Consider the following 11035-nt stretch of genomic DNA (forward strand, 5'->3'; position numbering starts at 1 on the left):
TACTTGAGGAATCGTCTGTAACCTGTTTGCTGTGGAGTTAATATAAGAATTTAAGCTTTGTTGGAACTGTGCAAATAAAAATTACCTAGTTCTCATTTTGGAATACTTTTGTGTCTAGTGTTTGTACTTAAACCAACCTTCCCCAACCTGATGACCTTCATATGTGTTGGATTGCAATTCCCATCTTTCTAAGCAAGCATGCTGACTGGGAATGATGGGAGTTGTAGTCCAACACATCTGGAGGGGACCGAGTTGGGGAAGGCTGGTATAAGCAGTAACTGTAGGGTGACCCTATGAAAAGGAGGACAGGGCTCCTGTATCTCTAACAGTTGCATAGAAAAGAGAGTTTCAGCAGGTGTCATTTGTATGCGTGTCGCACCTGATGAAATTCCCTCTTCATCACAACAGTTAAAGCTGCAGGAGCTATACTAGAGTGACCAGATTTAAAAGAGGGCAGGGCACCTGCAGCTTTAACTGGTGTGATGAAGAGGGAATTTCTCCAGGTTCTCCATATATACAAATGACAGCTGCTGAAATTTCCTTTTCAATACAACTGTTAAAGATACAGGAGCCCTGTCCTCCTTTTCACAGGGTCACCCTAACCAATACTGGCCAAGCAGCCGCTGCTGAGAACCCCGTTTGCAACGTTCACAGGGACGTGTCGTCTTCCAGCACGGCCACTCTCAGTTTGGAGAATCCGTGGTGTGTGTGTGTGGGGGGGGATCCTGGGACAAAGACATCCTTCTGCCCACCTGCGTTCCCAGCATTCACAAGCCAGGCTGGACTGGACCCTGGTGCTCCCAAACCCTGGTCCCATGCAACTAGGAGACCACCTTGTGTGTGTGAGACTGTATCTTGCCCTGGTAAGAAAGGAGGGCAACATTCCTCCACAAACTCCTGGGCCCCAACTTGGCCCAGCCTGCCTGCCCTTCCGACACGGCTCAGTCTGTCCCGCATGTTTAAAGAAACTTCTGGGCCTGGCGGTTTCCCCATCCCTGTCACTCGCTGCCGCTTGCTCGGGGATGATGGACGTAACCTTTTCCAAGCAGCTCACACATAATTCCTGTGTTCTCTGGCTGGCTGGTTTTGTCTCTTCAGGGCCTGGCTGCGTGTTGCAAGACCTGTCTTTTCTCCCTACTCTCCTAAAGCCAAAAATCAAAAGCAGACAGGTTGGGGGCCAGAACCTCTTTGAAATGGAATTCAGCCCTGGGCTCAAAGAGGCTCACAACCCCCATCTGAAAATGTGTAAGAACAACCTGCAACCACATGTTGCAGCGTGAAAGGCTCCTGTTCAGGATAGGCTGATGAGAATGGAGATTATGCGAATTGGAACTGAACACATCTGGAGGGAATCGGGTGGGGAAGGCCATTCTGATCTGTTCCCCCACAGATCACTTTTCGACCTACCCTGTGCTCCAAAATTAAGGCCTGGGTTGTCCCCGCTGAGCACGCTCAGTCCTCTTTGGACTGTTTTTGTGTCCCCTCCCAGAGGGCTTCCCCCCCCCCCCCTTAAATCCATCTTGTGTGCAGATGTCTTTTGGCTAGCTAAAGATCCACATACAAAAGACTGAACATCAGAAGTGCCCTGAGGCTGGATCTGACTAAGGGTCCATCTAGTCCAGAGCTCTGTTCACCCAGTGGCCAGGCAGCCATTGGCCAGGGATGAACAAGCCGGACATGGTGCAACAGCACCCTCCCACCAATGTTCCCCAGCAACTGGTGCACACAGGCTTATTGCCTTGAATACTGGAGGTAGCATACAACCATCGGGGCTAGTAACCATGGATAGCCTTCGCCTCCAGGAATTGATCCAACCCCTTTTTAAAGCCATCCAAACAGGTGGCCATCATCAGGGCCGGTGCCAGACTATTTTGCACCCTAGGCAAGGTGAGCTACTTTCACCACCCCCACCACCCCAAAAATGCCAACTTTGATTTTTTTAGAACATATGTTTCGTAGAAAAAATAAGAAGCACAAAACTTGAAACTGCTGGATTTATTTTAAAGTGCAAGAAATACGTCATGCCAATCATAGCAAACAAATTGGAAAGGAACGTCTATGGGTCTGAAATGCATTATTTAATAGGAATATCACCTCCAAATCATCCCCCCCCCCCCATAGAATCATAGAATAGCAGAACTGGAAGGGGCCTCCAAGGCCATCGAGTCCAACCCCCTGCTCAATGCAGGGATCCACCCTAAAGCATCCCTGGCAGATGGTTGTCCAGCTGCCTCTTGAAGGCCTCTAGTGTGGGAGAGCCCACAACCTCCCTAGGTCACTGGTTCCATTGTCAGTCAGGAGGTTTTTCCTGATGTCCATCTGGAATCTGGCTTCCTGTAACTTGATACAAAATTAGGGAAGGCAGTAGTTGATATGAATAATAGCAACCAATGAGTGCCAAAGGGACACAACTACTATAATATACGATATTCTAAATACTAAACAATATTAACAAAAGGGTTGATAGAATCATAGAATAGCAGAGTTGGAAGGGGCCTAAAGGGCCATCGAGTTCAACCCCCCTGCTCAATGCAGGAATCCACCCTAAAGCATCCCTGACAGAGGGTTGTCCAGCTGCCTCTGGAAGGCCTCTAGGGTGGGAGAGCCCACCACCTCCCTAGGTCATGGGTTCCCCAACTCACACACGCGTGCACACACACACACACAGCATCCCTCACTCCAAACAAACACACGCATGGACACATGCATTCACTCAAAGACCCCATGCATGCACCCCAACATTCTCTCCCACACCCACTCGCTTCTTCTCTTCCTTCTTCTCCCCTTTTCCTGAATCTCCCACCAGTTTCATGGGATTTACTCCCATGGGGTTCCAGTATTTGGAGAGAGGGAGAAAAATGCCTCCCTGCCCGCCTTCTCCACGCCATGCACCATTTTGCCCGCCTCCACCGTGTCTCCCTTTGAGCCTCCCTTTCCCCAAGCGAAACAATCCCAGCTGATGTCCTCCTCCCTCCCTCCCCCTCCCCCTCCCCAGGGGGGCGGGTCTTCCGGCGAGGTTAAGGCCCGCCTCTTCCCTTCTCCTAAAAGGCACCGCCGTCATCAATGGGCGCCGCGGCCCTTAGCAACGGAGCCTCCTCTCCCTCCCTCTCTCGAGTAGGAGCAGCAAACGATGGGATATACATGATAGATATATAAAATGGATAAGGCAACGCTTTACTCTTAAAACCTTTTAGTATTTTTAAAGACTGTAATCATGCTTTGTAGAAACAACTGTAAACATATTTTTATCTTATAATAAAGTTTATTTTTTTTAAAAAAAGATTGAATAGATGGGCGAGAGAAAGAGATTTATATCACTTTTATTTATATTTATTAAATAAATAAATAATACCGACTGCTGGTGGGGGGAAGGGGATCTCTCTCTCTCTCTCTCTCTTATTTATTTATTTATTAAGCCCCCCCCACTCAATAAAAGGCTTGAGACACAGAGATTTAGATCAGTGTGTATTTATTTATTTATTTATTTATTAAGCCCCCCATTCAATAAAAGGCTTGAGACAGAGAGATTTAGATCAGTGTATATTTATTTATTTATTAAGCCCCCCATTCAATAAAAGGCTTGAGACAGAGATTTAGATCAGTGTATATTTATTTATTTATTAAGCCCCCCATTCAATAAAAGGCTTGAGACAGAGATTTAGATCAGTGTATATTTATTTATTTATTAAGCCCCCCATTCAATAAAAGGCTTGAGACAGAGAGATTTAGATCAGTTTATATTTATTTATTTATTTATTTAGCCCCCCCAATGGAAGGGGGTCTCTCTCTCTCTCTCCCCCATCCAGCGCTGCCGTCAATCCGGATCCCCGCTGACACCTTCGCTTCAGCCCAGATGGCGAAAATCCTCCGCCGGGGCTCCTCCTCAGGCCTGCTGGAAGGCAAAAGCACAACACCGTAAGCGGGTTGCTCATCTGCGGCCTGCTCCCCACACTTTCACGGCTCATTGTTGCCCCCGCGACCGAAGTGGCCGAGGCTCCGCCTGCCAGACTGACGGATTTTTGCAGCCATGAACGTCAAAGACATTCATGGTTTTTGGCTGAGCGGAAGGTGTGGGGGGGCCCCCACAGATCTGCCCTCCCGCTTAGCAAGTCAGACTTGCCTTCTGATCGTGGGCCCCCGCAGCTCTCTCTGGGCTCCCTGGCCGAATTGAGCCCCATGTGAGCCCCAGACCCTTTTTATCCTTTGCCTGGCTGACAGAGGGTCTGTGACGTCACAAAAAGCCCTCCCCACATCACAAAGCCCCCATGCCTGAGCCATGTGTCTTAGCCATGGCTTTAGGGTAGATTCCTGCATTGAGCAGGGGGTTGGACTCGATGGCCTTATAGGCCCCTTCCAACTCTGCTATTCTATGATTCTATGTTGAAATTTCCTTTTATGGCCCTAGGATGGCCACCCTCTCCACCTTTGACTCAGAGAAACCAATTCATTTATTTCATTGATTTATTTTATTATTACATTTATATACCCCCCCCCCCCAATAGCCAGAGCTCTCTGGGCGGTTTACTGAAATGTTTAAAATTGACATAACGAGTATGCCCAATTTAAAATTCAAAAACACAGAACATACATACATAAAACATTAAAAACCTTTAAAATAAACATGTGGGTAATATAGACGTGCTGCTATATGCCAGAGCAAAGAGGAAGGTCTTAACCTGCCGCCGGAAAAATAGCAGCATTCAAAGTTCAATTTTTATTAATGATTTCGACGAGGAGGTGCAGGGAATGCTGATCAAATTTGCAGATGACACAAAATTGGGTGGGATAGCTAATACCCTGGAAGACAGAAACAAACTTCAAAGTGATTATTATTATTATTATTATTATTATTAATTTATATAGCGCCATCAATGTACATGGTGCTGTACAGAGTAAAACAATAAAATAGCAAGACCCTGCCGCATAGGCTTACATTCTAATAAAATCATAATAAAACAATAAGGAGGGGAAGAGAATGCACCAAACAGGCACAGGGGAGAGTAAAACTAACAGTATAAAAGTCAGAACAAAATCAAGTTTTAAAAGCTTTAGGAAAAAGAAAAGTTTTTAGCTGAGCTTTAAAAGCTGCGATTGAACTTGTAGTTCGCAAATGTTCTGGAAGAGTGTTCCCATGTGTAAGGGGCAGCGGAAGAAAATGGACGAAGCCGAGCAAGGGAAGTGGAGACCCTTGGGCAGGTGAGAAACATGGCATCAGAGGAGCGAAGAGCACGAGCGGGGCAATAGTGTGAGATGAGAGAGGAGAGATAGGAAGGAGCTAGACAGTGAAAAGCTTTGTAGGTCAACAGGAGAAGTTTATATTGGATTCTGAAGTGAATTGGAAGCCAGTGAAGAGATTTCAGAAGTGGAGTAACATGGTCAGAGCGGCGAGCCAGGAAGATGATCTTAGCAGCAGAGTGTTGGACAGAAACCAACAGACTGATGTGAGAAGAAGGAAGGCCAGTGAGAAGAAGGTTGCAGTAGTCCAACCGAGAAATAACCAATGCATGAACAAGAGTCTTGGCAGAAGAGATAGACAAAAATGATCGAATCCTGGCAATATTATACAGGAAAAAACGACAGGATTTAGCTACTGCCTCAATATGAGGAATAAAGGAGAGCGAGGAATCAAATATAAAGCCAAGACTACGAGCTTCCTTGACCGGAGTAAGCGTAACATCATTGACAGTAAGAGAGAATGAGAGATGAGGAGAAGGTTTAGGAGGAAAAACAAGCAATTCAGTCTTTGCCATATTAAGTTTCAAACGACGGTGAAGCAACCAAGCTGAGATATCTGAAAGACATGCCGAGATACGGTCGTGAACATCAGGAGAAAGTTCCGGAGATGAGAGATATAATTGTGTATCATCGGCATACAGATGATATTGGAGGCCGTGAGATTGAATAAGCTTACCCAAGGGCAACATGTATAAAGAAAACAACTACGGGCCAAGCACCGAGCCTTGCGGAACCCCTACTGAAAGGGGAAAAGAAGAAGACGAGCTGCCATTAGCCAACACGTTGAAAGAGCGACCCGCTAGATAGGAGGCAAACCAGTTATAGACAGAGCCACAAAATCCGAGGTCATGAAGGGAATCCAAAAGAAGATCGTGATCAACCGTGTCAAAGGCTGCAGTTAGATCAAGGAGAATAAGAACGGAATAAAGGCCTTTAGACTTGGCAATAAGAAGATCATTGGTAATCTTAGTAAGGTCTGTTTCAGTGGAATGCAAAGGACGGAATCCAGATTGAAAAGGATCCAGAGCAGAGTTACTAGAAAGAAAATCAAGACAATGAGAGTAGACCACACGCTCCAGGATCTTTGAAACAAAAGGCAACAAAGAGACAGGTCGGTAGTTAGACAGAGATCTTAATAGGCTGGAGTGCTGGGCTGAAAACAACAGAATGAAATTTAATAGGGATAAATGCCAAGTTCTACATTTAGGAAATAGAAACCAAAGGCACAGTTACAAAATGGGGGATACTTGGCTCAGCAATACTACAAACGAGAAGGATCTTGGAATTGTTGTAGATCGCAAGCTGAATATGAGCCAACAGTGCGATATGGCTGCAAGAAAGGCAAATGCTATTTTGGGATGCATGAATAGAAGTATAGCTTCCAAATCACGTGAGGTACTGGTTCCTCTCTATTCAGCCCTGGTTAGGCCTAATCAAGAATATTGCGTCCAGTTCTGGCTCCACAATTCAAGAAGCATGCCGACAAACTGGAGTGTGTTCAGAGGAGGGCAACCAGGATGATCAGGGGTCTGGAAACAAAGCCCTATGAAGAGAGAGCCCCCTCCCTCCTGCTACCAACTGTCTCTGCAGAGGCCACCAGTGAGGGAGGAAGCAGCAGCCAGGCACCTCTCCATCGTGCCTGGGTCCAGCTCCAGCTCAGAGCCCCCTCCTTCCTGCTGTCACCTGTAACTGCTGAACTTTCCAACTAAGATTGTAGTGCCTGAATTTCCTTTCCTTTCCCCCCTCCTCCTCCTCCCTCCCAATCCCCTTTCCTTTTGTGTCATGTCTTTTAGATTGTAAGCCTGTGGGCAGGGACTGTCAAGAAATACCTTTGTAAGCCACCATGAGAGCCTTTTTTGGCTGAATGGCGGCATAAAAATCCATAAATAAATAAATAAAATAAATAAGAGAGACTGAAGGAACTGGGCCTGTTTAGAAGAGAAGATTGAGGGGAGACATGACAGCACTCTTCAAGGACTTGAAAGATTATCACACAGAGGAGGGCCAGGATCTCTTCTCTATCCTCCCAGAGTGCAGGACACGGAATAACGGGCTCAAGTTAAAGGAAGCCAGATTCCAGCTGGACATCACGAAAAACTTCCTGACTGTTAGAGCAGTGTGACAATGGAATCAGTTACCTAGGGAGGTTGTGGGCTCTCCCACACTAGAGGCCTTCAAGAGGCAGCTGGACAACTATCTGTCAGGGATGCTGTAGGGTGGATTCCTGCATTGAGCAGGGGGTTGGACTCGATGGCCTTAGAGGCCCCTTCCAACTCTGCTATTCTATGATTCAACCCTCAGGGCTAGTAGCCATGGATAGCCATCGCCTCCAAGCATTTATCCAACCCCCTTTTAAAGCCATCTAAATTGGTGGCCATCACCACATCTTGTGGTAGTGAGTTCCATAATTTACCTCTGCGCTGTGTGAAGAAGTATACTTTCTCTTATTTGTCACACAGCGGATAGTTCAATTATGGAACTCACTACCACAAGATGTGGTGATGGCCACTCATGACAGACTCACTCACAAGTGAGGCGGCCATTGTTTCAGAGGAAAGTGTCCCATTGGCCAACCCTGGCAGGACCAGAGACACTTGAATCACCACTTTTACCCCAAACCAGCAGTCTGGTGTGAATGTAACACTAAACCAGTGTGGCATAATGGCTGAAGTGCTGGACTGGGAGTCGGTTGATCTGGGTTCTCGCCCCCACTCGGCCATGGAAACCCACTGGGTGACTTTGGGCCAGTCGCAGAATTCTCAGCGCAACCCACCTCACAGGGTTGTTGTTGTGAGGATAACGTGGAGAGGAGGAGGATTATGTACACTGCCTTGGGTTCTTTGCGGGGGAAATGGCTGGATATAAATGCAATAAATAAATAAAAAGCAGGAGTGAGCAAACAGTGGCTCTCTAGATATTTTGGACTTCAGCTCCCATAATCCCTCACCACAGGCCATGCTGGCAGGGGCTGCTGGGTGCTGAAGCCCCAAACACCTGGAGCTTGTGTCCTTTCAGAGGCTTTCAGGCCTCTCTTCTAAGTGCTTTTCCCGCCAAAACGAGACTGGAGGGAGCAAGAGACGCCGTTCGCTCCTCCCACCTAGAGGTGGCGCTGCGGCGCTTGAGTAACAGGTAAGCGAAGGAGGCTGCCGGAGCTACCGTCACGACTGCAACCCGCTGGGCGGCTCCGTGCGTCGTCCTCCACCCCACCCCCCACCGCCTTGGTGCGCCTGCGCACTTGGGCCAGTCTCCCTCAGCCTGCTGGTGCGCGTCGTCGGCGTTCGGTCTCTGCGGAGCGTTGGCTGTGGGCGGGGAGCGCTGGTCCAGGTGAGGCGCGGGTCTGGGCCTGGTGGTGGTGGTGGTGGGCCTGTCACGGACCCTGTGCGGGAGCCGGCCTTTCTTTGAGGAGGGGCTGCGCCTGAGGCGAGAACCGTCCCCCCCCCCCTCAGAACTCTTGTCTGGAGCGGGGGAAGGGGCCCTCAGGGCCGCTCCGCTCCTCACCTCAAGCCTAGAATCATAGAATAGCAGAGTTGGAAGGGGCCTACGAGGCCATCGAGTCCAACCCCCTGCTCAGTGCAGGAAGCCTGCCCTCCCTCCCTCCAGAGCCTCCGGGGAAGGGGTGCGGGGCCCTGCCGCTTCCTCCCTGTCTTGCTGCCTTCCCCTCAGCAGCTCCAAGGTGCTTTCTCCTCTCGCCAGGCCAAGGGGAACAAAATACCCAAACGGGGTGGGGGAGGGGCTTCCCTGTTCGCCATAAAAGCCCTTTGTGGGGGAGGGGGAGGGGAGGGGAGGGAGGCCTGAATCTTCTTAAGACTCTCAGCAGTCCAAGTGACTAAAGAAAAGAAAAGCCTCACTTAAACTTTATTTAAAAAAAAAAAACACACCCAACAACAACAACCACACACCTCAGGGTTTTGTGTGTACGCGTCAACCCGTGTCTCTGGGCTCCTCTACTTTGCATGCCAGGGTGAGGATGTCGCGGAACACAATCATGCCAGGGAGTAGTAGTTTATGATGGTCGCAATGTATGAATGAATAGTTTATCTGTTTGTAGCACAAAGACCATTACAAAATACAGAATTGCTCACATATAGCAATAATATTCAAAATATTCAAAATATTTGAGGTACAATCCTTTCTCAACCAAGGAGTCAATGTAGGAAAAATGGCTCGTTCCCTGGTGTACTATTTATATTTATTTATTTATATTTATATTTATTTATATTTATTTATATTTATTTATTTCATTTCTATACAGCCCAATAGCTGAAGCTTTCTGGGCGTTTCACAAAAATGAAAACCATGAAAAGCATAATAAAACAACCAACAACTTAAAAACAAATACTAAGTCCAGTTCAGCACACAAGGAGGAGAGGAGATGAAGTATGGGTCGAACTAGGGTGACCCTATGAAAAGGAGGACAGGACTCTTGTATCTTTAACAGTTTATTATTTATTTTATTTATTTAAAACATTTATATCCCGCCCTATATCATTAAGATCTCAGAGCGGCGTACAGATAAAAACATGCAGTATAAAACAATAAAACATGCAGAATGGAACCATTGAATTGAATTGTATTCACCCATTGTATTGAAAAGGGAATTTCAGCAGGTGTCATTTGTATATATGGAGAATCTGGGGAAATTCCCTCTTCATCACAGCAGTTAAAGCTGCAGGAGCCCTGCCCTCTTTTAAATCTGGTCACTCTAGTATAGCTCCTGCAGCTTTAACTGTGGTGATGAAGAGGAAATTTCACCAGGTTCTCCATATATACAAATGACACCTGCTGAAATTCCCTTTTCTATGCAACTGTTAAAGATACAGGAGCCCGGTCCTCCTTTTCATGTGGTCACACTAGGTCAAACAGTGTTTATTCTGCAGAATAGAGGCACAAGAGCTAATTGCTGCAAAGCATGTGCCCACCTCGCAAGGGAGGTAGCTAGGTATTTATACACGGTCTTCTCAGGCAGCCGCATGTGAAAGCAGCCTTCTAAGAGGAAATTCCTAGCTGAAAAGAAAGTACATGGAAATACAGTCTCTGTTCTTTTGGCAAGCATCTACAGTACTCACTGTTCCCTGGAGAACATTCACTTGATTTTGGTTATCTTAAGAATGGCTTCTCTTAGACATTTTGCAACATTTCCTTAGCAACTAAACATGGCAACTACTGTAAGTTACTCTGGTTCAGACCTGGGCTCTTTTCCAATAAGACCAGCAAAGTAGAATAGCACAGTGAGTACAATGATATAAAAGCAGTTACAGTTGATTAAAAGTAAAATTTTAAAAAGTAAAATTGAATAAGCAGATTTAAAGAAATGCACACGTCCAACTCATAAAAATACAAGATTTAGCAAGTAAAAACATTGTCAGACATTTAATATCATCCCACGCCGACAAGCAATTGCAGCAGCACAAAATTTAGCCACTTTGTTATTATATTTCCTATTTGGGGAGTGACTTGTAAGAAACAAAGTAGCGTAAGAAACAAACTTCCCTGAGTGTAAGGACACAAGAAGAGCCGTGCTACAGATTAGTCTTCAGTCCAGCGTTCTGTTCCCACGGTGGTCGGACCAGGTGTTCCGAGGGATACGGCCATCAAGCTAGTATGTCCAGGAGGAGTTTTCCAGCCTAGTCGCCTCCCTGACATGCTGAGGTTCTACATACGGGGAGGGTGCTGTAGCACTGTGTCCTGCTTTGTGGGTCCCTGGTCAACAGCTGATTGACTACTGTGAAGAGGGCTGGACTAGATGGACCCATGGTCTGATCCAGCATAGCTCTTCTTATGTTCTTATGTCTTGGAAAAA

At 46.8% G+C, this 11035-nt stretch overlaps 1 protein-coding gene across 2 annotated transcripts in view; it reads left to right on the forward strand.

The window, feature by feature from the left end:
* Positions 1-8471: 8471 nt before the first annotated feature.
* LOC134396074 (zinc finger protein 783-like) overlaps positions 8472-11035 on the forward strand; it is a 31877-nt gene continuing 29313 nt past the window's right edge. Inside the window, exon 1 of one of the 2 annotated variants that reach the window (XM_063122429.1) lies at positions 8472-8559. The gene's annotated coding sequence lies outside the window, so the exon portion shown is untranslated. The remainder of the gene's footprint in view (positions 8560-11035) is intronic. The other variant, XM_063122436.1, reaches the window with a different exon arrangement.

The sequence above is a fragment of the Elgaria multicarinata genome, chromosome 1 (genome assembly GCF_023053635.1).
Source record: "Elgaria multicarinata webbii isolate HBS135686 ecotype San Diego chromosome 1, rElgMul1.1.pri, whole genome shotgun sequence".
Taxonomy (NCBI): Eukaryota; Metazoa; Chordata; class Lepidosauria; order Squamata; family Anguidae; genus Elgaria; species Elgaria multicarinata.